Source organism: Coregonus lavaretus (assembly GCF_964263955.1).
Source record: "Coregonus lavaretus genome assembly, chromosome: 16".
In the NCBI taxonomy this organism is placed as follows: Eukaryota; Metazoa; Chordata; class Actinopteri; order Salmoniformes; family Salmonidae; genus Coregonus; species Coregonus lavaretus.
This window is the reverse complement of record NC_140003.1, coordinates 31,696,322-31,722,578: the sequence shown is the minus strand read 5'-3', so window position 1 is coordinate 31,722,578 and position 26,257 is coordinate 31,696,322. Positions and strand designations below refer to the sequence as shown.

Genomic DNA, 26,257 nt, shown 5'->3' with positions numbered 1-26,257 from the left:
GCCCAGTATGGGATGTGTGTATGAGGATTTGGTGAGGAGTTCTGTGTGTGTCTGGTAGAGGGCCCAGCTTGCAGTAGTTATATCAGTGAGCTCCTCCTCTCTCACCTCATCAGGATGGAGGAAGGACCAGTTCTCTGTGGGTCTGTCTGCTGTTGGAGGCCATGAAGAGAGGGGGATATCAGAGGAAAGGGTGTGTGCTGCTGAGGACTGGGACATGATGGGGATCTGGGCTGGTGTTTTGGGTGTTTTGACATGGGTGGAGGGCTGGGAAATAGGCCTGGAGAAGATTATGTTATATGATATGGTGTGTGCAAAGATATGGTGATATGATGAGATGGTGTGTGTAAGGGGAACTTTTTGTTCCAATTGGAGAACTGTGCCCAGAGAAATGACTACAGCTCAGAACGCCAAGAGACCATCTACTCCTCTTCTCTCTTTTCAGAAGGGAATGTTTTCTGTGTTGAGCGCTGTGTGAAGATATTGATCCACTTTCAGTACATTCACTATTCTATGTATGAGTGAGTGGAAGGATGAATGAGTCATGTTTAATTGAAGATCAAAGGTAATCTCCTAGGTCAAGTTCTGGTGTCAATGGTAAGAAAGAGAGAAGCTCCTTCCCTTCCTGTCCCATTCTCTGGAGAGAAACAAGTGAAAGGAAGACAGACAAACCTCTCTGGGTCTCTCAGTCTCTGGGTCTCTCGGTCTGTCGTTCTCTCTGTGTCTCTGTCGCTCTCTCTCTGTCTCTGTCTCTCTCTCTCTCTCTCTCTCTCTCTCACTCTCTCTCTGTCTCTGTCTCTCTCTGTCTCTGTCTCTCTCTCCTGTCAGTGTGAGTAGTGTGAATGTTTGGGTGTATTTGACAATCTCTTATTAGTTTCACTGACTGCTAATGGAGTCTAATAAGGGCTTATGTTACGCTGGTTGTGACAGCTGCACTGTGACACACACACACACACACACACACACACACACACACACACACACACACACACACACACACACACACACACACACACACACACACACACACACAGCCCCCCATGTATAGCGACAGTGAGGGGCCCAGTGCGCAGCTCAGCCCCCAGTGTTAACAGACAGATGAGTGTTGAGGGGCCAGTGTAGCGTGCGGTGGGTAGCAGAGTGGCTACGCTAACACTGGGATATGTTTAGGTTTCCAGAACTACTTCTCCTATTTGTGTGTGTTTTTGTAACTCTGAGTCAGATGTAGAGAAAGGCTTTACTTCACTGAATATTTCATGGAGCGTGTTTTCTTTTAGATGTGACGCAGCATCTTCTATTTGTCTTTGCAGGGTGTGTTTATGTGTGTGTGTGTGTGTGTTTCTGTTTGTACTGCGTGCCTGTGTATGTTTTTATTTTTGTGATTTTTGGGAGGGTCTGTGTATGTTTGTATAGGCCTCAAATAGTATTTTATTTGTTTATTAGGATCCCCATTAGCTTTTGCAGAAGCAGCAGCTACTCTTCCTGGGGTCCACAAAAACACAAAACATGACAAGCAACAAAACACTGAAACACTGAGGGACAAGAAAAGTCACACAAATGTAAAATACAATGATATACAGTTGAAGTCGGAAGTTTACATACACCTTGAAACGTAGTATTTAACAGTAAATACATTTAACAGTCAAAACTACAGTATATGGTGTTTGTGTGTACAGTTGAAGTTTACATACACCGTAGCCAAATATATTTAAACTCAGTTTTACACAATTCCTGACATTTCATCCTAGTAAAAATGCCCTGTCTTAGGTCAATTAGGATCACCACTTTATTTTTAGAATGTGAAATGTCAGAATAATAGTAGAGAGAATTATTTCTTTCAGCTTTTATTTCTTTCATCACATTCCCAGTGGGTCAGAAGTTTACATACACTCAATTAGTATTTGGTAGCATTGCCTTTAAATTGTTTAACTTGGGTCAAACGTTTTGGGTAGCCTTCCACAAGCTTCCCACAATAGGTTGGGTGAATTTTGTCCCATTCCTCCCGACAGAGCTGGTGTAACTGAGTCAGGTTTGTAGGCCTCCTTGCTCGCACATGCTTTTTCAGTTCTGCCCACAAATGTTCTATAGGATTGAGGTCAGGGCTTTGTGATGGCCACTCCAATACCTTGACTTTGTTGTCCTTAAGCCATTTTGCCACAACTTTGGAAGTATGCTTGGGGTCATTGTCCATTTGGAAGACCCATTTGCGACCAAGCTTTAACTTCCTGACTGATATCTTGAGATGTTGCTTCAATATATCCACATAATTTTCCTTCCTCATGATGCCATCTCCTGCAGCAAAGCACCCCCACAGCATGATGCTGCCACCCCCGTGCTTCACGGTTGGGATGGTGTTCTTCGGCTTGCAAGACTTTTTCCTCCAAACATAATGATGGTCATTATGGCCAAACCGTTCTATTTTTGGTTCATCAGACCAGAGGACATTTCTCCAAAAAGTAAGATCTTTGTCCCCATGTGCAGTTGCAAACCGTAGTCTGTCTTTTTTATGGCGGTTTTGGAGCAGTGGCTTCTTCCTTGCTGAGCGGCCTTTCAGGTTATGTCGATATAGGACTCGTTTTACTGTGGATATAGATACTTTTGTACCTGTTTTCTCCAGCATCTTCACAAGGTCATTTGCTGTTGTTCTGGGATTGATTTGCACTTTTCGCATCAAAGTACGTTCATCTCTAGGAGACAGAACGCGTCTCCTTCCTGAGCGGTATGACAGCTACGTGGTCCCATGGTGTTTATACTTGCTTACTATTGTTTGTACAGATGAACGTGGTACCTTCAGGCGTTTGGAAATTGCTCCCAAGGATGAACCAGACTTGTGGAGGTCTACAATTTGTTTTCTGAGGTCTTGGCTGATTTATTTTGATTTTCCCATGATGTCAAGCAAAGAGGCACTGAGTTTGAAGGTAGGCCTTGAAATACATCCACAGGTACACCTCCAATTGACTCAAATGATGTCAATTAGCCTATCAGAAGCTTCTAAAGTCATGACATCATTTTCTGGAATTTTCCAAGCTGTTTAAAGGCACAGTCAACTTAGTGTATGTAAACTTCTGACCCACTAGAATTGTGATACAGTGAATTATAAGTGAAATAATCTGTCTGTAAACAATTGTTGGAAACATTACTTGTGTCATGCACAAAGTAGATTGCCAAAACTATAGTTTGTTAACAAGAAATTTGTGTGTTTGAAAAACGAGTTTTAATGACTCCAACCTAAGTATATGTAAACTTCCGACTTCAACTGTACAAACAATGCAACTAAAAAAAGATTTTAAAAAATACAATTAAAAAATAATGTGTGTCTGTGTGTGTTTGTGTGTGTCCCGTAACAGTCCCCGCCATTCCATGAGTTGTTTTTTAAAGGTAATTTTGCTGTTTGGTTGAGTAATTGGAGATGGGCGTTCCATGCGATCATGGCTCTGTATAAAACTGTGCGTTGCCATGAATTTGTTTCGGACTTGGGGACTGTGAATGGGTGTCTGAGCTGAATGTTATTTGATTATGCAGACAATCGGGAATTTTTGTCACAATAATATTTATCATAAAAACTAGGAGAAGCAGTTAATCTTTTGTCAACCCTCAACCAGGAAAGACTGGCATGCATGTTGTTGATGTTAGTTCTGCATGTGCAGTTAAAGGCACGCTACTCTGTTTTGAGCTAGCTGCAGCTTTGCTAGGTCTTTCTTTGCTGCACTTGACCATATTACTGGACAGTAATTAAGATGGGAAAAGACCAGAGCCTGAACAACTAGTACAGTTGATTTTTGTGCATTCATTTTATAACAGACATACCCCTCCCCATCTTCACAACAACTTTGTCAATATGAGTTGCCCATGACAATTGACCATCCGATGTTATACCTAGGAGTTTAGCTTCCTCAATTTACTCAATGGTCACACCCTTTATGTACAACTCCAGTTGAGATTTAGCTCTTAGAGAATGTTTTGAGCCAAATACAATGCTTTTAGTTTTAGATGTATTTAAGACCAGTTATTATTAATAATCCATTCTGATACTGACTGTAACTCCTTATTTAGAATTTCAGTGAACTCACTGGCTTTGGGTGCTGACATGTAGTCGGCCTACATAGTCATTCTAGCTTTGTGTAAGACCAGTTTCAAATTATTTGTAAAAATAGAGAAGAGCAACACCCAAGTTAACCACTCTGAGGGACACCGCAATGTACATATCTGATTTTAGAGAAGCTTCCATTGAAGAACACTCTCTGGGTTCTATTGGATAAATAACTCTCCAACCATGTGATGGCAGGTGATGTAAAGCCATAGCAAGTGAGTTTTTCAATAACAATTTATGATCAATAACATCAAAAGCTGCACTGCAATCTAACAATACAGTTACAAATATCTTCTTATTATCCATTTATTTTAACCAATCATCAGTCATCTGAGTCAGTGCAGTACAAGTTGAGTTCCCTTCTCTATATGCATGCTGAAAGTTATGAGTTAACTTGTTCCCTGAAAAATAGCATTGTATTTGATCAAGCACAATCCTCTCCATCAGTTTACTAAGAACAGGCAGCAAACTGATTAGGCAGCTGTTAGAGCAAAGGGTGCTTTACTATTTTTAGGCAGTGGAATTACTTTAGCTTCCTTCCACAAAGGTGGACACACACTCCTTTAGGCTTTGGTTAAAGATATAGGGGTAGCAATACAGTTTCCTACCATTATCAATAGTTTCCCATCAAGGTTGTCTATACCTGGTGGCTTATCATTATTGATGGATAACAATAGTCTTTCCACCTCTCCAACACTAACTTGACCAAATTCAAAACAACAATTCTTCTCTTTCATTATTAGATATTTTATACAAAAATATGATGGTTCACTGTTCAATGTTGTCATTTCACTTCTGAGTTTTTCCACTTTACTAGTGAAATAGTCATTGAAATTATTGGCAAATACTGACTGTTAGCACTTGGTGGCCTATAGCAGCACCCCAAAAGAAGAGGCTATAGATGAGGCAGGTGAACTTGCAACCACAACACTTAACAACATTTGACATGAGATCCTCTCTAAGATTTACAGGAATATGGCTCTGAACATATACAGCAACACCTCCCCCATAGGCATTCCTGTCTCTTCTGTAGATGTTATATCCCTGTATTGCTACTGCTGTATCATCAAAGGAATTATCTAAGTGAGTTTCAGAGATGGCCAGTATATGAATGTTATCCGAAGTTAGCAAGTTATTGATATCATTAACCTTATTTCTAAGGCTACATGTATTAATATGGGCTATTTTTAGCCCTTTCCTTGGTAGCTTATCGGAGATAATATGGAGACTAAATAAATACATGTGTGTGTGTGATGTTGGGCTGAAGCTACTGACTTGGAAGCTAGGCTCTCTCATTCCTCCATTGGGAGTGCAGCTTCACCTCAATCTTCATATGATCCATCTGCAGCTTTTCAATGATATTTTGTCTTACTTTCTCCTCAGACTCGGCCCAGTTCTCATGCGAAGACTCTGGTATGCCATCCACAACGATGTTATTCCTCCTTGATTGTCCCTCTAGTCTGTTTTCCCAGTCATTGTTAATAATGATTCACAGACAGTGCTGATGTCATCTCGAGAGGACTTACAGTTTGTTGTCATCTTGCTGCAAGTCTCTTTCAGGACATCCACCTCTCCTTGGGAGAACTGCAAACTGTTCTTAAGGTCCTGGATCTCTCTGGTCAGATGGTCCATTATTTTGTTAGTTGAGTCCATCAGTATTTGGACAAAGCTCTGGAAGCTATTTTCCTGTTGTAACAACTGCTTGTAAAACACTTTTTGTTCAATTCAAATATATTTCACCTGTGATAGAGAAACACTGTCCTCTCCATGACTCCCACCTTTGGTTTTGGATGCCATGGTAGCAACGTAGGCTAACGCTGGTACTCCATGCAGTTCCAGACAGGGCAGGTCGCAGGGCAGATTTAAACAGCAACATTCAGCAGGGATTTAGACAGGCACAAGCCCAGGACAATCCGCGGTCCCAGTCAAGGAAACCTTGCTAGCTTGATAGCTAGTTAGCATTTAGGCTAGCTGCTACTCAGCTCTCCCTAGACAGATGTAGCAGTCCCAGCAACTGATGCTAACCGCATCGCAGATTCCAAATTCAAAAGATAGCTAGTAACCAAACCTTTTGAATAGAACACTTTCAAAACAACAGACCGAGCTATCCCTCGTTCCGTGTACAACACGTGACGATGTTCTGTACCAAATGGTCTGTACCAGATTATGTGGGGTGTTGTATTTAACTGTCATAATTATCTCGTGCTATAGCTCTGTGTGTTTGTTCAGAGATGTGTGTGAAGCTGAGGGATTGTTTTCATAGTGAGGCTTCAAAATAAAATATGAGTTTCGTCCGACTACAAGGGCTTTAGCATACTGCCGCCTGGTGTGTGTTTGTGTGTGTGTGTGTGTGTGTGTGTGTGTGTGTGTGTGCACAAGATATCAGTCTGACTTCATGTCCCGACGTCCTTGGACAAACGTCTGTTTTTGATGAGTAATCTGACTTAATCTGCCGACGTTCGGTGACAAACGTGTTACATTTAGGCACAAAGAAACAGTCTTCCGACTGGGTTAAGGTTTTGGGTTAGGCTTACAACAGAAACAACTCTAGGGTTAAGTTTATGCATTCATTCTGACTGGTTAATTGAAGGATTAAGGTTCGAGATAGGGTTAAAACTTTAGGCATTAATTCCGACTGGGCTTGCTAAATTGTTGTGGACGGATGGCGGTGTGGTATAAGCCGTGAGCTCCAGCTCCATAGACCGTGGGTTTAATCCCAGTGGATTTAATCCCAGTGGGTTCAATCCCAGTGGGTTCAATCTCAGTGCGGGGCATTTATCAAATAAAACAAATATGTGTGGCCAATTTTGACAACGTTTCCGTCCTGGGGATCTGCACAAACATCGAATTTCGCCTTGTATCTGGAGTGATCCCTCTGGTGTGTGTGCATGGATGCATTTCTGCATTAGAAGCAAAGTTCAATAGACATAAAAGGACTTTAAATTCTTTGTCAGTAATATAACATTGTCTGATCAGTGAAGGTCACTTCATCCAGGTGGATCTAGATCATCTAATAGACTGTATCTGCCTCAGCCAGAGAGATGATGAGACACTTCACATTTTCATAAGGGAGTTCTGTGCAGTTTTGAGGACAGAAAATGACACTATAGGAGTCCACTGGTGGAGTGACACTGTCCTCTGGTGTTACATTGGACTGAAGCAGGTGATGTAGTTGATATCTACCATCAGTGTGAAATTCCTACAACCTTAATTTGAGCTTAAAACAGCAAACACAGGGCGCTCAGCAGCCAGCCGGATGTGTGTCACAGTTTGTGTGTGTGTGTGTGTGTTTGTGTGTGTGTGTGTGTTAGCAGCTGTTCGCCAGTTCCTCTGAGACAGACAAGGGTTTACATTCCTGTTGGATTTACCAAGACACACAATCCCCACACACACTAGCCCTTATTACTTAACACACACACACACGCACACACACACACACACACACACACACACACACACACACACACACACACACACACACACACACACACACACACACACACACACACACACACACACACCCTGATTACTTAGCACATTTTATTAAAGCCAGAGTGCAGTGGGGTATTTTAACAAGCCGCCAGTTAAGCTGAGGAGTAACTTTAATTCTGCCTGGCATGAACACACACACACACACACACACACACACACACACACACACACACACACACACACACACACACACATACACACTGTTGGCAGTTCTGAGCGATGCTGATCTATCGGCTCATGTGATGTTATCTCTAGTTTCTGCAGCTGTGAATGCCCTGTCTTGGTTTATGTGAGATAGAGCACTCTACTTTCTCTTAAAGTACACATTGATTCCCCTTTCAAGGCGGACATTGGCTTTGGAAGTGGTTTAGACTAGCGTAGAGAGACAAATTGGTCCCTTCAACTAAACACTGATGTTCATTAGCCTGATCATCTGTAACACAACGACGGGCCAGTACTGGGTCTCTGTCAATATGGGCTCTGGTCATTATGGAGTTGTAACTGTGTCACTTTTTGATGTGTAGATATTTGCGCATGTTTTGGGTCTTTTTTTAGGCTGTGGTTGTTTTGGGAGCAGTAGTATAGCTAATGATGCAGTGTTGTGTAATATTGAGTTAATATTGAGTTGGGGGTTGGATGGGATGGGAGGGGGGCTTGGATGGGAGGCAAACAGCAGGACTGGGGGGTTGGTGGTAGCCCGGGTGCGAGCAGGGAATGGGTCTCGGTTTGTTGACGGTTTTAGCTGTGGAGGGAAACGGCAGGACTGCTCAATACTGCTCATACATTGCTGAGCGAATAGTGCTTTTTGAGGTAATTTCGGTTTGATTATACACATTTTAAACATGGTTTTCGGTTTCAATTTTTTTGGGGAACATTAAATGCACTATGCATTATGTGGGTTGAATGCTGTAACACAGAATAAAACAATTAATACAAGTCCCATGATGGTAGTGACTAGGGCTGTGGCGTTTAGCAAAGAAACAGGTATTCCTATATGCTTAATTTAGAGTTATTTATGTAACTTTAGTTATGATACAAACGTTGGGCTATATGTTTTGATTTTTAATACATTCTAAGGCTGCATGATGCAACTCTAATGATGATTTGAAAAAAGTTGCATGAAAGGCATGAGGTCTGCTTTGTTTTTTTCGCAGGCTCTACACACTTCATCAGTCTCTCATTCACAATTTGACAAGCACTTGATAATGCCTCGAATTTCCCGGCTGCATCCCCTTTGTGTGGCCGTAATGCCCCCTAAAACAATCCATGCCTTTTGCGGCCAGTGGCCGTTGTGCCCTTGGGCTGAATACACAGTGGGGGAAAAAAGTATTTAGTCAGCCACCAATTGTACAAGTTCTCCCACTTAAAAAGATGAGAGAGGCCTGTAATTTTCATCAGCGGTACACGTCAACTATGACAGACAAATTGAGATTTTTTTTCTCCAGAAAATCACATTGTAGGATTTTTTATGAATTTATTTGCAAATGATGGTGGAAAATAAGTATTTGGTCACCTACAAACAAGCAAGATTTCTGGCTCTCACAGACCTGTAACTTCTTCTTTAAGAGGCTCCTCTGTCCTCCACTCGTTACCTGTATTAATGGCACCTGTTTGAACTTGTTATCAGTATAAAAGACACCTGTCCACAACCTCAAACAGTCACACTCCAAACTCCACTATGGCCAAGACCAAAGAGCTGTCAAAGGACACCAGAAACAAAATTGTAGACCTGCACCAGGCTGGGAAGACTGAATCTGCAATAGGTAAGCAGCTTGGTTTGAAGAAATCAACTGTGGGAGCAATTATTAGGAAATGGAAGACATACAAGACCACTGATAATCTCCCTCGATCTGGGGCTCCACGCAAGATCTCACCCCGTGGGGTCAAAATGATCACAAGAACGGTGAGAAAAAATTCCAGAACCACACGGGGGGACCTAGTGAATGACCTGCAGAGAGCTGGGACCAAAGTAACAAAGCCTACCATCAGTAACACACTACGCCACCAGGGACTCAAATCCTGCAGTGCAAGACGTGTCCCCCTGCTTAAGCCAGTACATGTCCAGGCCCGTCTGAAGTTTGCTAGAGTGCATTTGGATGATCCAGAAGAGGATTGGGAGAATGTCATATGGTCAGATGAAACCAAAATATAACTTTTTGGTAAAAACTCAACTCGTCATGTTTGGAGGACAAAGAATGCTGAGTTGCATCCAAAGAACACCATACCTACTGTGAATCATGGGGGTGGAATCATCATGCTTTGGGGCTGTTTTTCTGCAAAGGGACCAGGACGACTGATCCGTGTAAAGGAAAGAATGAATGGGGCCATGTATCGTGAGATTTTGAGTGAAAACCTCCTTCCATCAGCAAGGGCATTGAAGATGAAACGTGGCTGGGTCTTTCAGCATGACAATGATCCCAAACACACCGCCCGGGCAACGAAGGAGTGGCTTCGTAAGAAGCATTTCAAGGTCCTGGAGTGGCCTAGCCAGTCTCCAGATCTCAACCCCATAGAACATCTTTGGAGGGAGTTGAAAGTCCGTGTTGCCCAGCGACAGCCCCAAAACATCACTGCTCTAGAGGAGATCTGCATGGAGGAATGGGCCAAAATACCAGCAACAGTATGTGAAAACCTTGTGAAGACTTACAGAAAACGTTTGACCTGTGTCATTGCCAACAAAGGGTATATAACAAAGTATTGAGAAACTTTTGTTATTGACCAAATACTTATTTTCCACCATAATTTGCAAATAAATTCATTAAAAATCCTACAATGTGATTTTCTGGAGAAAAAAAATCTCATTTTGTCTGTCATAGTTGACGTGTACCTATGATGAAAATTACAGGCCTCTCTCATCTTTTTAAGTGGGAGAACTTGCACAATTGGTGGCTGACTAAATACTTTTTCCCCCACTGTAATAATTATCATTCCCTTCTCCCGGCTGCTTGCGAAGCACCTCTCACTCACATGACTCTCTGTCATGTGATCGGGTCTTTCTCACAGACTACAAGTGAAGACAGACACATCGGGGATGCAACTGTGCGCATCCTTATCCAATTCCGAGGCGCATATTGAAGATATTGGAAGAACTGTCCACATTTACTTTTCGTCAGCCAACAAGAGGAGTAGGCCTAATGAACAGTAAAAGCACTAGCCTATTTCAATCTAATATCCCCCATAGTACAAAAGTTGACCTATTCTATTCTGTGCGAAAACAAATATTGCAAACATACTTTGGGACAGTTGTGGGATGCGATAGATCCCCAAAAAATGTTTTAAGCAATGAGGCTGATGCAACAGATCAGAACATTTAGCTTAAAATGTTGATCAACTATTAGGCTATTTCTTCACATTATAAGCGCAGCAATGTGCACACGGCAGTAGGCTATAAGCGCGAATGTTCCATTAGCAGGAAAACACCATTCTCAAGAGTTACCACAAATGCGGTTATGCATGTAATGCTTTTATTATAAAGGTGCATTTTTATGGTGAAAATTATCTTCCCCAAACTTGAAACTCACGAGCTGCTTATAGAAAGTTGATGGGATCCTCCTCTTTTTAATAGAGGCCATCAAAACTCTGTTTTCTCACGCAATTGCATAGCCTATAGAAATGTTGTGCAACATGAGTTCATGGGCTCTCATGAAGTGTTTGATTAGATTTTCGATTAAATTTGCATTGATGTCAGAGTGATTAGAGGGACAATAGAGTGCTGAGTTCCAGGCAGTTAGCAAGTTTGGTAGGCTACTAATGACCATCAGCAGCATCAGAGCTTGGAGAAGCCTAATTACCGTGACTAAATGGTCACGTAGAATTTGACTGCGGTCATGACTCGTGACCGCTGGTGTGGCGGTAATACGGTCACCGTAACAGCCCCAGTAGTGACTGCCCATTACTGCTTATCACTTATTTACCATTATTTATTCACATTAATTTACTTTAATAAAAACATTTTTTTATTTGATGATTATTTCATTCCAAGTCATCTCATCTCTATAGAGCTGCTGCATATGCTCTCTGACAAATTCACTATTGTAGTAGTTCTTCAAAATAAATAAGGCATATTTTATTTTAACGTCTTAGATCATGTATTTTCAGGTAGAGATACCTATCGAAGCAACTGCTTTCTATCCCTCTTGATCGCAAGTTCTTTCTCCGGCCGCGTTCGAGAGGATCAAAACCACAATGTATCATGGGTCAATTGTGACTGACTGATCTACAAATAATGAGTGTTATTTATGATGCAAGGTGATTTGTAGATTAGTCAGTCGGCTGTCGCCTGCAGTTCTTTTGATGCTCTTGAATACAGCCTCCACACAGACCGGACAAGTAGGCGCGCGCACAATGAATTAGTAGTAAATTACCACGCTTTCTGCTCTAAACTATGTAGAATATTAGCCTGTTGGAAAATACAGCTCCCTACTACATCGCACAGTTCAGGCTTGATCTGATTTATCTCTAGAGAAACTGTACATCGAGCTCACAGAAAGAAAAAACCCAGAAATGGAATAAAAAGAATTGAAAGGACGTCGGTCAATGAGCTGTTTAAAAAACGAAAAATAACAATTTTGGTTAATCGCTCAGCACTAGTGTGTCTGTCTGTGTGTGTGTGTCTGTGTGTGTGTGTGAGTGTGCATTGAGCAGTTTGGGTCTCTCAGAATGCCAGCTCAGGTGAGTTCATGCCTTACACAGCGGACACAAAGAGAGAAAATATACACATGAGCACACAAAGAGGTCTCACACTGGCTTTACTCATACACTGACCTTACTCATACACTGGCCTTACTCATACACTGGCCTTACTCATACACTGGCCTTACCCATACACTAGCTTTACTCATACACTGGCCTTACTCATACACTGGCTTTACTCATACACTGGCTTTACTCATACACTGGCCTTACCCATACACTAGCTTTACTCATACACTGGCTTTACTCATACACTGGCTTTACTCATACATTTACATTTTAGTCATTTAGCAGACGCTCTTATCCAGAGCGACTTACAGTTAGTGAATACATATTATAATTTTTTTATACTGGCCCCCCGTGGGAATCGAACCCACAACCCTGGCGTTGCAAACGCCATGCTCTATCAACTGAGCTACATCCCTGCCGGCCATTCCCTCCCCTACCCTGGACGACGCTGGGCCAATTGTGCGCCGCCCATGAGTCTCCCGGTCGCGGCCGGCTGCGACAGAGCCTGGATTCGAACCAGGATCTCTAGTGGCACAGTTAGCACTGCGATGCAGTGCCTTAGACTGGCCTTACTCATACACTGGCTTTACTCATACACTGGCCTTACTCATACACTAGCTTTACTCATACACTGGCTTTACTCATACACTGGCCTTACTCATACACTGGCTTTACTCATACACTGGCTTTACTCATACACTGGCTTTACTCATACACTGGCTTTACTCATACACTGGCTTTACTCATACACTAGCTTTACTCATACACTGGCCTTACTCATACACTGGCTTTACTCATACACTGGCTTTACTCATACATTTACATTTTAGTCATTTAGCAGACGCTCTTATCCAGAGCGACTTACAGTTAGTGAATACATATTATAATTTTTTTATACTGGCCCCCCGTGGGAATCGAACCCACAACCCTGGCGTTGCAAACGCCATGCTCTATCAACTGAGCTACATCCCTGCCGGCCATTCCCTCCCCTACCCTGGACGACGCTGGGCCAATTGTGCGCCGCCCATGAGTCTCCCGGTCGCGGCCGGCTGCGACAGAGCCTGGATTCGAACCAGGATCTCTAGTGGCACAGTTAGCACTGCGATGCAGTGCCTTAGACTGGCCTTACTCATACACTGGCTTTACTCATACACTGGCCTTACTCATACACTAGCTTTACTCATACACTGGCTTTACTCATACACTGGCCTTACTCATACACTGGCTTTACTCATACACTGGCTTTACTCATACACTGGCTTTACTCATACACTGGCTTTACTCATACACTGGCTTTACTCATACACGTGGCCTTTAGTTTGAAGGATACAGGCTCTGACATGTTTGTGTTGCATTGGACGTACACGCACTCAAACAGAAAGGGTTACTGATTGCCTCTGAGAAAATACACGTAAACACACTGACACAGACCCTGTCAGAGCCCAGAGCTACTGGTGCTTCTTCTCTCCTCATCGATGAGCGCTGAGGTGGACTGAAGCGGTTTCTGAATTGGTCTAAAGTAGGGCTGTGACGATACCAGTAGCGCAATATTTATTCCATGACAAAAATGAAAACGCGTAACAGATTTTTTGGTCCTTTAAAAACCTGCTGTATGTAAAATATTGTGTGCTATAGCTTGGAAAATAATATGTGATATAAAATATATGTGACTCTGGACAACAACATAATGATGTTTGTTTCCAACATTAGGGCTGTTTTCCTAAATAAGTGAAATCCACTTCATGTTTTGTTTTCTTGCCATGATACTAGTAACGAGTATCGCAATACTGGTATCGTCCCAGTCGTAGCCTAAAGTGGTCAGAAATAGATTATAATGGACTCACAGTTAATGCTCTGCGGTGATCTTTGGCAGTCTAGTAGTGGACTGAAGCAGTCTGGAGTGACCAAATAGTCTGTAGCGGTCTGAATGACGCAGGCCTGGCCCAATAGCTCATGGTCCTATGGAATCAAAGCCTAACATGCGTGCCTGAATCAGTGTGCGTGTGTCTTTCTCTTTGTGTGTGTGTGTGTGTGTGTGTGTGTGTGAGAGAGAGAGAGAGAGATCAGAGACCAAAGGGGAAAATGATTAGTGATTGGGTGGGGAGTGATAGAACAAATGTGGCATTCAATCAACAAGCATGCACGCACGCACACACACAGTCCTACTCTACTCCCTCAATCACTGTGTTTGTTGGTCCTGGTTATATAAGTGGCAGAACCTCTAGAAGCACAGGCATGCGCATGTTAACACCAGTGATAAAGTTCCTCTAGATTGAACTTCAGCACAGTTTTTGCTTGCAGTAGAGTGTCTTTGTGGTTCTTGCTAGCGCCTCTAACCTCCTCTGTCACCCTGGCTTAGTGTTGGGTCCATCTCCCCCTAACCTTCACTCCCCGGTGTGTTTTCTTGTGTAAGTGTGTGTGTGTCTAACCTCCACTGCCTCTGGGTTCTGTGTTGGCTGGCATTTACCCAACCTGTCAGGCCCAGAGCTGGAGAGAGCATTTTGCCATTGGAGGCAGTTATAATTCTGAGGATCCTTCAGTTTAGTCTCGCAGGGTCTCCTTAGCCAACATAACTTTTCACTAAGGCTTTTCTAGTCAGGAGCAGAGTGGACGTTTGTTCTTGGGATTTGTTAGCCTATATAACCTGGACTGGTTATGGTTTGACACCTTAGCAAGGGGCGAATATCACTCTCACCTACAATAACACACAGACACACGGCTTACCCCCCTGGGACTTCTGCCATTCCCAGGTTTGTCAAAGCCCTTTCATCCTGGAATTATATTGTTCCTAAAGGGAGGTCAGCTCAGCTCCCACATGGAAGCTATCAGAAAGCCTGTGACACACCCTGTGCATGCCAGTTTATGGTTTCTCGATCAGTGACGAGGACACTGGTTCTCCTCCACGTATGTACCTGACCCAGGGTTGTTTCCGTCGTAAAACCCCAGTTTGAATGTTTCTATGGACCTAGATTACTGCACCATGGGCCTGATCACACAGAATATACATAGATACTGCCATGGGCCTGATCACACAGAATATATCTAGATTACTGCCATGGGCCTGATCACACAGAATATATCTAGATTACTGCCATGGGCCTGATCACACAGAATATATCTAGATTACTGCCATGGGCCTGATCACACAGAATATATCTAGATTACTGCCATGGGCCTGATCACACAGAATATATCTAGATTACTGCCATGGGCCTGATCACACAGAATATATCTAGATTACTGCCATGGGCCTGATCACACAGAATATACCTAGATTACTGCCATGGACCTGATCACACAGAATATACCTAGATTACTGCCATGGGCCTGATCACACAGAATATACCTAGATTACTGCCATAGGCCTGATCACACAGAATATCCTAGATTACTGCCATGGGCCTGATCACACAGAATATACCTAGATTACTGCCATGGGCCTGATCACATATAATATACCTAGATTACTGCCATGGGCCTGATCACATATAATATACCTAGATTACTCCAGCATGAGCCTGGATCAGAGCAGCAGTTTTCTACAGCTCAGGGTTCCACAAGGTCAAGTCTCCTGTCAAATACTCTCTCACAACCACCTAACAGGCAAGGCTTTTCACATACTCTGAGCCTGGTACCATTATAGTAGCCTTAAGAGCTTTAGGTATACTCTGAGCCCCGTACATTTAGGATACCTTGAACCTACAATGTCTGATGCCCCAGGGCAACTCTCCATGGCATAAGTAAAGGAGATTGATTGATAGTGATCTGTGTCAGATCGATAACTCTCCTCCAGCCATCACATTTGTAGAACTCCGACTGTTGTGTTGAGACAGAGTTCAGATAAATCCCTCTCAGTGACTGTAGACTAAATATGAATGTATTCTGCTGTGTGTGTGTGTGTGCTTTTGAGGGGAATGCAGATGGCAAGAAGCCCAAAAACACAGAAATAAACAACAGGCACAGAGGAATATAAATACCCCTCCAGAGATATTTGACTTTTCAGAATGCTCTCAACCCCATTCTACTGAAGCAAACTAATTAAAGCGTTTGCAGCCCACAGCAACAACACTGTCTCCAGTCTGCAGTGGCTGGGGGGCTCCAGAGGGAGAGAGAAGCCATCTACAGTACATAACACAGAGTTCAGATCCAAAACATAGAGATTTTATTAAAGAGTCCATTCAGCCAGTCTAACCCAGGAATACACCACTGGGAAGAGAAAAGAGAACAATCGTCTCCAGACCACACCAGCGTGTGTGTGTGTGTGAGGGCCCCTGGCCCCCTGCCCCAGTGCTGTCTGTCTCCAGATCCTGCATGGGCCTCGTAAACCACAGGAGCGCCTATTCACTTCACCAAAGCCTGTTAGCTTTCCAACTGATCTTTTATCAGGTGATCTTCCAGAGGAGGCTGACAGGGCTTGGGGCTAGGCTTGGTGCTAGACAGCAGGCCAAGCACTACCTCTCTACAGCAGGCTCTGCTGCTCTGGTGCTGCTGACTTCAAAGCTGCTAACCACAGGCAAGGAATGCAGCCCCAACACAGGAGAGGGTTGATGGAGGGGGGAGAAGGAGAAGGCTGGAAGGGGGAGTGGAAGGTAGAACGAGAGGGATGGAGGGGTTCGAGATAGAAATGTAGTGGTGTTTGTTTGGGGGGACCCCCAGTGCTGGGTGGGGTGCAGGGTAGAGGGGGGTGTGACAGAGATGGATGAGAGTGGTGTAGCTATGACAGCAGGACACAACCTCACACTCACCCAGAACAGGGGGAGACCGGCTCTATCTGACAAACACAGGGGAGGTAAGTGGGAGACAGGGGGAGGTAAGGGGTAGACAAGGGAGGCCTTTGTAGCTCTGATTGTCTGTTGTGTGATTTCTGACAAAACTGTTATTCATTAGTAGTCCATTGAGGCTGCAGGGCTTGTGTATCCTCCTCTGCCTGTATTGCCCCTTTGAGGCCTGTGTGGCTGCTATGTGTTGCCTGTGTTTAGCTTTCACATGTTCCTGGAACAGCGATGTGGATGTCTGTGGTTTATAGAGAAATGTTGAGGTAAGCAACCAGCAAGAAATGTTGCAGAGCGATGTCCGTTTTAGGTTGACGCTTCAACAACCATTAATCAGAATGTGCAGCAGGGTTACAGATGGAGAAGTAACATTCTACAGTACTGTATCCCTCAGCTGACACTGTCAACCTCCACTTCCAACTGTGTGTGTGTGTGTGTGTGTGTGTGTGTGTCCTTGACCTTGCTGTGAGATGTGTGCTGGTTGCATTGTTTGTCTTCTACATCTTAAAATGAGGTCTGTAGGTAACGCTCCACTGGGATCTATGTGTGAAAAGAACAGGCAGTGAGGTGGAGAGAGGGAGAAAGAGATGATGACCTCCATGGTGAGAGGACGCGCCTCTCCACACACCCCACTCTGTCCAATCAGCAGACGGGGGAAAATGTCACCGTCACGCTGAATTGTGGCGGAAGGGACAGATCACAGAATGAACAAGAGGAGAGACCTTTCCTTTTGTCTCCACCAGCCGGAAAACAAGTAGGACCCAAGGATGCAGTTAGTTCCTCAGTACATGCATCACTCTGGGGTGAGCAGTGTGTGTGTCCTCAGCTGATTAAAGCCGGTCAAGCCTCAGTGATCAGGCCTTTAGCCGTCTCTCCAGTCTGAATGCCAAACACAACAGAGCATGCCCAGACCAGCCATGTGTGGAGACTGGTCAACCTGAGAGACCTGGGGAAAAAGGGATGGAGGAGGAGAGATCTGGGGAAGAGGGGATGGAGGAGGAGAGATCTGGGGAAGAGGAGATGGAGGGGGAGAGATCTGGGGAAGAGGAGATGGAGGAGGAGAGATCTGGGGAAGAGGGGATGGAGGAGGAGAGATCTGGGGAAGAGGGGGAGGAGCAGGAGAGATCTGGGGAAGAAGAGATGGAGGAGGAGAGATCTGGGGAAGAGGAGATGGAGGAGGAGAGATCTGGGGAAGAGGGGATGGAGGAGGAGAGATCTGGGGAAGAGGAGATGGAGAAGGAGAGATCTGGGGAAGAGGAGATAGAGGAGGAGAGATCTGGAGAAGAGGGGGAGGAGGAGGAGGAGGAGGAGGAGGAGAGATCTGGGGAAGAGGGGATGGAGGAGGAGAGATCTGGGGAAGAGGGGATGGAGGAGGAGAGATCTGGGGGAGAGGGGATGGAGGGATGGTGGAGGAAAGACCTGAGGAAGACAAGAACCACACTCTCTCTCTCTGAGTCAGAAAAACCATAACTGTGTTCAGTAAGAATAAATGAGAAACAAAGCTTTGAAACTGAAAATAAAACGGAATGTTCTGGATAAGTTCAGGTATCATCACCTAATGAACATAACCCTGGACTAGAGGTCTTCTAAGGAGAGATTTAGTAGTTATTTTAGATCTATTTCTTGGTAGTTCTTCTTCAGTTTCACAGACCCCATGGCATCCCTCCCTATTCAGTCCTCCCTTTCTTTCTTCCTTCCTTTCACCTCTTCCTCCTAACCCTCCTTCCATCTCTCGATCTCTCCTGGACCTAGAGGATGAAGTTGTGACATGGCTCTTTACAGCAGCTCTGCCTTTGTGTCTATCACCCCACGACTGACGCTGAAATCTATACCTTTTCTCTCACACAGTCATACACACCTGTAGAGGAACATAGGAGCCAACCTTTAAAGGTTGAGATGATGCACAGATGAGAACTCACCTTTAACAGAGGATATTGTATGTGAGATGGGTCCATACGACACACACACAACTGAGGGTGTCCAAGAGGAATTCTTCCACCCCCAGATGCATTTTCACCACTGCCTGTTCAAGTCCAGGGTGGGAGGCATTTGTCAAAGGGAGAGAAGTGTAGGCCACACACTGGTCTAACAGTTCCTCTCTTCCCCACTTCACTCCTTTTATATGAACTACTAGACCTTTTCATTCCTGCCGCACCGTAGCTCCTCTTGTGTGTACTGGTGTGTGTACCTATCGTGGTGTGTGTGTGTTCTTGTCTCATGTCATATTGCGTTGTGATGGTGACAGCTCGTTGACAGGGTAATTGGTGTAGGTGGTGTTGACGACTCTGAAGTCTTAACGAGGGAGCTCCAATTAATCCATTGATTTACATTTAAATAGGACCTGAAAGGTTACAGCCTGCTAACTATCATCTGCATGTACTTACCATGCTACTGTCTGACACATATATACACACACACACACACACACACACACACACACACACACACACACACACACACACACACACACACACACACACACAGGCTTGGGTTTTGCTTGAGCAGTGGTCACCAACCTTTTCTGAGACAAGATCACTATCTGAGTCCAAAAGCAAGCCGAGATCTACCGCTCAGATAAAAAAATAACATAAACCTATGCAACATTAACCTATTAAAAACAGTTCTGTCGCAATGAGGTTTGTGCAGTAGACTATAGGCCCAATACATTATCACTGCATATTGGCTATGCTTGAATTGCCCTGCCAATGTTCTTCTCAGACCACTTTGAAATTATATTTCTAAATAATTGTAGGTATATTATCACACTGGTAATATATCATTTGTTGTATTACTTGTGAGGCACAGCTGAGTGAGCATAATAATTTGTTTTTAAACATTTTGAGTCTGAGTGGAGGGAAAGAGCAGGGGTGAGGCTGCCTCTCACCTGACTCACCGTCCCTCTGCTCTCCCTCCGTCCCTCTGCTCTCCCTCCGTCCCTCTGCTCTCCCTCCGTCCCTCTGCTCTCCCTCCGTCCCTCTGCTCTCCCTCCGCTGAGAAAAGGGGACACAGTCTTCCAGCTGATGGTGAAACTCAAGTTGCACTGCATTATTTCTGCCTCATGCACCAAATCATGTTGTTACTCCTATGACCAGAGAAAGTGAAATATTCCTCTCTTAAAAAAGACACAAGCCACTAATAATAACAACGCAAGCTTATTGAAACACTTTGCTATACTCATTCATTGCAGCTGAATTGCTGGTTTTAGCGTGTGTGGAAGTAGGAAGAACACACATTTTATGGCTTATAAAAGTGTTGAACAAAGTGTTGACAGTGCTGAATAACAACTTAAACATGGTCTTACTTATAAAAACATCAGCTCTTTGCTGTATTCAGTCTCTCTCTAGTCATGTATCAACTTTGCTGTGCGCTCGAGGCTTCTTTTTACAGCCTATGGCTAGAAACTGTGCAGACACAGTAATCTGAGTAGTGGAGGCTCCTCAGAGGAGGAAGGGGAGGACCATTTTCCTCAGTAAATTTCATAAAAATAGTGAAACATTAAAGTTATCCTTTTTAGATAAAACTATACTAAATATATTCACATCACCAAATAATTAATTTAAACACACTGTTTTGCAACGAAGGTCTACAGTAGCCTCAGCAGCACTCTGTAGAGTAGCACCATGGTGTAGCCGAAGGACAGCTAGCTTCTGTCCTCCTCTGGGTACATTGACTTCAATACAAAATAAATGGTTCTCACCCCCTTCAATAGACTTACAAAGTAATTACGACAACTTCCGGAGGACCTCCTCCAACCTATCAGAGCTCTTGCAGTATGAACTGACATGTTGTCCACCCAATCAAAGGATCAGAGAATGAATCTAGTACTGAAAGCATAAGCTACAGCTAGCTAGGACTGCAGTGCATAAAATGTGGTGAATAGTTGACTCAAAAAGAGAGAAAGACAATAGTTAAACAGTTTTGAACAAATTAATTTCTTCCAAAATTAAGGAGAAGCAAGAAAGCGAGAGCTAGCTATATTTCGTAGTATACTGTATATCTTTTCACTTACTTAGCTAGATTCTAATGCAGCTAGGTTAGTTTAGCCTACTCAAACACCCAGCTCAAACAAAGAGGGATGCTATGTTAGCCTGCTGGCTATGGCTGTCCAACACTCGAACTCTTCCAACACTTTTGGTTTTATAAATGTATTGCCACCTGGGCCCGCCGGTGTAACTGCAAAACTGCTTGTTGCTTACTGCACATTGTACTGCATGATTGTAGCGGGTTTACTAACACGTTAGTTCTAGTAGCTATGTTGTCTATGAGGTGACAATGATGTAGGCTGTGTGTAGTGGTTAGCGGTCATGATATTAAGGTTTGGCTTGGGAAGGTTTTTTCACCTGGTCACAGACAGCTGATGTGTTGTGCGAAGGGAAAAGGTGAGAGGAGGAGAGTGTGTAGATACAGTGCCTTCGGTATTCAGACCCCTTGACTTTTTCCATATTTTGTTAGGTTACAGCCTTATTCTAAAATTGATTAAATTGTTTTTTTCCCTACACACAATACCCCATAATGACAAAGCAAAAACAGTTTTTTAGAAAAATCACATTTACATAAGTATTCAGACCCTTTACTCAGTACTTTGTTGAAGCAGCTTTGGCAGCGATTACAGCCTCAAGTCTTCTTGGGTATGACGCTACAAGCTTGGCACACCTGTATTTGGGGAGTTTCTACCATTCTTCTCTGCAGATCCTCTCAAACTCTGTCAGGTTGGATGGGGCGAGTCTCTGCACAACTATTTTCAGGTCTCTCCAGAGATGTTCGATCGGGTTTAAGTCTGAGCTCTGGCTGGGCCACTCAAGGACATTCAGAGACCTTCCCCCCAGTCTGAACCGGGTCTTCCTGCCTCGGTCTCACACATCAAGCGCTTGGGTCCCGCCCAGGACCCTGATTGCCCAGTGGTAACCCTTATCTTAACCATTCTGAATGAGTGCTTAAACTTAACCCTTAACATTTGGAGAAATGGAACGAGCAGCAGGAGCAACAAAAACACTTTGAAATTTGACGTTTGGAGAACTTGGATGAACGTCTAATTCTGCAGTGAGACTGAGCTTGTCACAGGCACATGCACACACACACCACACACACACACAGACGCGCTATCCCTGCATATAATTATATTGAAAATAAGGTGTTAATTACAATGTCATACATTAATCATGGTTGCTAGGCTCATTTGATTACTGATGTTTTATTCTGAGGAATTAATATAATATCATCTGTCAGTTTGAGCCTGCCTCTGCCCCAGCTGACAAGTTAATGCCATGAGATTATCACTGCTGTTTTGCTATGCTGAGAGAGATGAACGTGTGTGTCTCTCACTCCATTTATGTATGTGTCTTTCTGTACTTGTGAGTTTGTGTCCACTACTATGGCCTGTGTGTTTGACAGTGTGCACACAGTTGTGTGTGTTTTAGTCTGTGTGTATCGATATGCATGGCCTGCTCTACAGCAGTGTCCAGGTTGTAGGTTAGCACAGTGAGAGAATAGCTCATCTTCAGGAGGTGTGTTTGGTCCCTTTCTAAATCCTCCCTGAGCGTTGAGAACAGTGGTGCTGTGATGTGATGCAGGCTCCAAACTGGGGATCAATGGTGATTATCACCAACACTTATCCTCTCTTCTCTTGTCTTCTCACTGACGCACAGCAAATAATCGTCTGCAGGTGTTTGAACAATAACACTGTGTAAATGAGCTAATTAAAATTATCCCTCCTTCCCTCCGTGTGGGTGGGTGGTAAGGTTAGGGATTAGTCAATGTGGAAAGCCAGGAATACTTCAATAGAAAAGCACAAAGCCAACAGTTCTGCTAAATGAGCTGTGCCGTGTCGTAATGATGCCATCTATCACTCCACTAGGGATATGGCAATTGTAAAATTGTTCTTAATGTTTAAACTGCATTTTTAAAAACATTTAAACGATAAGAGAAAATTGTGAAATGACGCCAATTCACAATTCAGATATGATCCTGCGTATGGCCACTAGGGGGCAATGCAGTTCAATCTACTACAGTTCTGGCTACTTACCAGACAGCCCTCGCCTTACTATTGTCCCCCACCCACTCAGCAACGATGGTAGTTAATGCCGTTTTAGGTTCTCTGCTGTGTCCCTCTCCTCCATGTTGTAAGTACATGGGACTTCATACCCCATGTCTCATCAATGTGATGCCTCCAGTGTAGCTCAGTTGGTAGAGCATGGCGCTTGCAATGCCAGGGTTGTGGGTTCGATTCCCACGGGGGGCAAGTATGAAAAATGTATGCACTCACTAACTGTAAGTCACTCTGGATAAGAGTGTCTGCTAAATGACTAAAATGTAATGGCTTGTTGCAGTGATGTACGACAGCGTGTTCATAGACGTCCAACAATCTGTTGTTAATACCACGTATGGTGTTTGAGGGCTTGTGCTTTGTACTTGCAGAGCAATCATTTTACAATTTCTCCTTCCAGGCCGTCACGGTTTTTCAATATTGCATCTTGTAGTCTGGTTCTAGATATGCCATCAGGGCAGTGAAGCAGACCTCCTCTACCATTGACAATGGCTGCATATCAACTGCAATCATTTCTCTAATCAGCACTGTGATTTTCTAACTCCATCCCTTATCGCACTGCTGCCAGCAACGGGTTGAGTGACGGTGTCTCCCTTTCAGATGGTTACGCATCCACCTGTACTGCCACGGTTTGCATTTATTTCACCACCTTCTCATTTAACTTCTAAAAGTATTGCCAGACAGGACTTTGCTGCTGTCATTTCCCTGTCTCAGTCGCTGCCATTTTCCAACTGTTAATGACGATGATGTGCGGAGCGCTTTATATCCGTGGCAAATAACTAACGTTAAAGCATTGTTGCATTGTGGGTATTTGTTATTTTTTCCCTTTATGATGATGATTGAGACCTGTTTGTTAGTGGTAGTTTAGTGATAACTGCACTGTGATCAAAATGTTGAATTTTTTAAATATATACAGTACCAGTCAAAAGTTTGGACACACCTACTCATTCAAGGGTTTTTATTTATTTTCACTATTTTTTACATTGTAGAAAAGTAGTGAAGACATCAAAAAAATGAAATAACACATATGGAATCATGTAGTAACCAAAAACGTGTTAAACAAATCAAAATATATTTTATATTTGAGATTCTTCAAATAGCCACCCTTTGCCTTGATGACAGCTTTGCACACTCTTGGCATTCTCTCAGCCAGCTTCACCTGGAATGCATTTCCAAAAGTCTTGAAGGAGTTCCCACATATGCTGAGCACTCGTTGGCAGCTTTTCCTTCACTCTGCCGTCCGACTCATCCCAAACCATCTCAATTGGGTTGAGGTCGGGGGATTGTGGAGGCCAGGTCATCTGATGCAGCACTCCATCACTCTCCTTCTTGGTAAAATAGCCCTTACACAGCCTGGAGGTGTGTTGGGTCATTGTCCTGTTGAAAAACAAATGATAGTCCCACTAAGCCCAAACCAGATGGGATGGCGTATCGCTGCAGAATGCTGTGGTAGCCATGATGGTTAAGCGTGCCTTGAATTCTAAATAAATCACAGACAGTGTCACCAGCAAAGCACCCCCACACCATCACACCTCCTCCTCCATGCTTTACGGTGGGAACTACACATGCGGCGATCATCCATTCACCCACACCGCGTCTCACAAAGACATGGCGGTTAGAACCAAAAATCTCAAATTTGGACTCCAGACCAAAGGACACATTTTCACCGGTCTAATGTCCATTGCTCGTGTTTCTTGGCCCAAGCAGGTCTCTTCTTCTTATTGGTGTCCTTTAGCAGTGGTTTCTTTGCAGCAATTCGACATGAAGGCCTGATTCACACAGTCCCCTCTGAACAGTTGATGTTGAGATGTGTCTGTTACTTGAACTCTAAGAAGCATTTATTTGGGCTGCAATTTCTGAGGCTGGTAACTCTAATGAACTTATCCTCTGCAGCAGAGGTAACTCTGGGTCTTCCATTCCTATGGCGGTCCTCATGAGCGCCAGTCTCATCATAGCGCTTGATGGTTTTTGCGACTGCACTTGAAGGACTGTTGTTTCTCTTTGCTTAGTTGAGCTGTTCTTGCCATAATATGGACTTGGTCTTTTACCAAATAGGGCTATCTTCTGTATACCCCCCTATCTTGTCACAACACAGCTGATTGGCTCAAATGCATTAAGAAGGAAATCAATTCCACAAATTAACTTTTAAGAAGGCACACCTGTTAATTGAAATGCATTCCAGGTGACTACCTCATGAAGCTGGTTGAGAGAATGACAAGAGTGTGCAAAGCTGTCATCAAGGCAAAGGCTGGCTACTTTGAAGAATCTCAAATCTCAAATATATTTTGATTTGTTTAACACTTTTTTGGTTACTACATGATTCCATATGTGTTATTTCATAGTTTTGATGTTTTCACTCTTATTCTACAATGTAAAACATTTAAAAATAAAGAAAAACCCTTGAATGAGTAGGTGTGTCCAAACTTTTGACTGGTAGTGTGTATTTCCGTTAGGGATTTTTTTAAACGTTAACGATCCCAATGTAATTTAAACCTTCACACCCCTACACTCCACTCCTCCTCTCCTCCATCTCTCCTCTCCTCCATCAGCCACACTGGAGCCATTAATGTACCAGTCTATTTATGGCTCTATAAAAACACTAAAGAATAGGAGAACAGTCTCACTGGCATGAGAACAGGAGCTATGGGAAAGGGGGAAAGATTGAAAGGAGGAAAGGAGGGAGGCTGTTGTGCCATGTGGAACATACCAAACCATAGCATTCCTGTTTTCCTATTGAGGGAGTGAGTAGAGCAGTAACCCACAGTTCTGACCTCTACATTGGAGTGTGTAACATAGCTCTGCTACTGAACTATGAAATCTACAACCATTTGCCTGTTCAACTCTATAGTTCTTCCGTTGGACTGTGTAAGCTGTTCTAGTTGGGTTTTCCCAGGTTCAGGGAGCACAATGTTCTCTGACAGGGTTATCTGGTTCTTTGGTAGCCACTAAAGGGAGGCCCTTCTCTCTCATTGTCCAGCTGGCAGGGGTGCTGTAGGGGGTTTGTGTGTTTGGTTGTGTTTGTGTCCGATTGTGTGTGTGTGTGAGCGTGTGAGAGCATGCATGCGTGTGTGTGAGCACGTGAGAGCGTACGTGTGTGTGTGTGTTTGCGTATGCATGTATGCTTATGTGTGTGTGTGTGTGTGTGTGTGTGTGTGAGCATGC

At 43.7% G+C, this 26,257-nt stretch overlaps 1 protein-coding gene across 1 annotated transcript in view; it reads left to right on the top strand.

Moving 5' to 3' along the window:
- Positions 1-26,257, top strand: part of LOC311143790 (ephrin type-A receptor 6-like) — a gene marked incomplete at both ends in the record, with an annotated part of 549,016 nt that overhangs the window by 21,025 nt on the left and 501,734 nt on the right. The gene's annotated exons all lie outside the window — the stretch shown is intronic.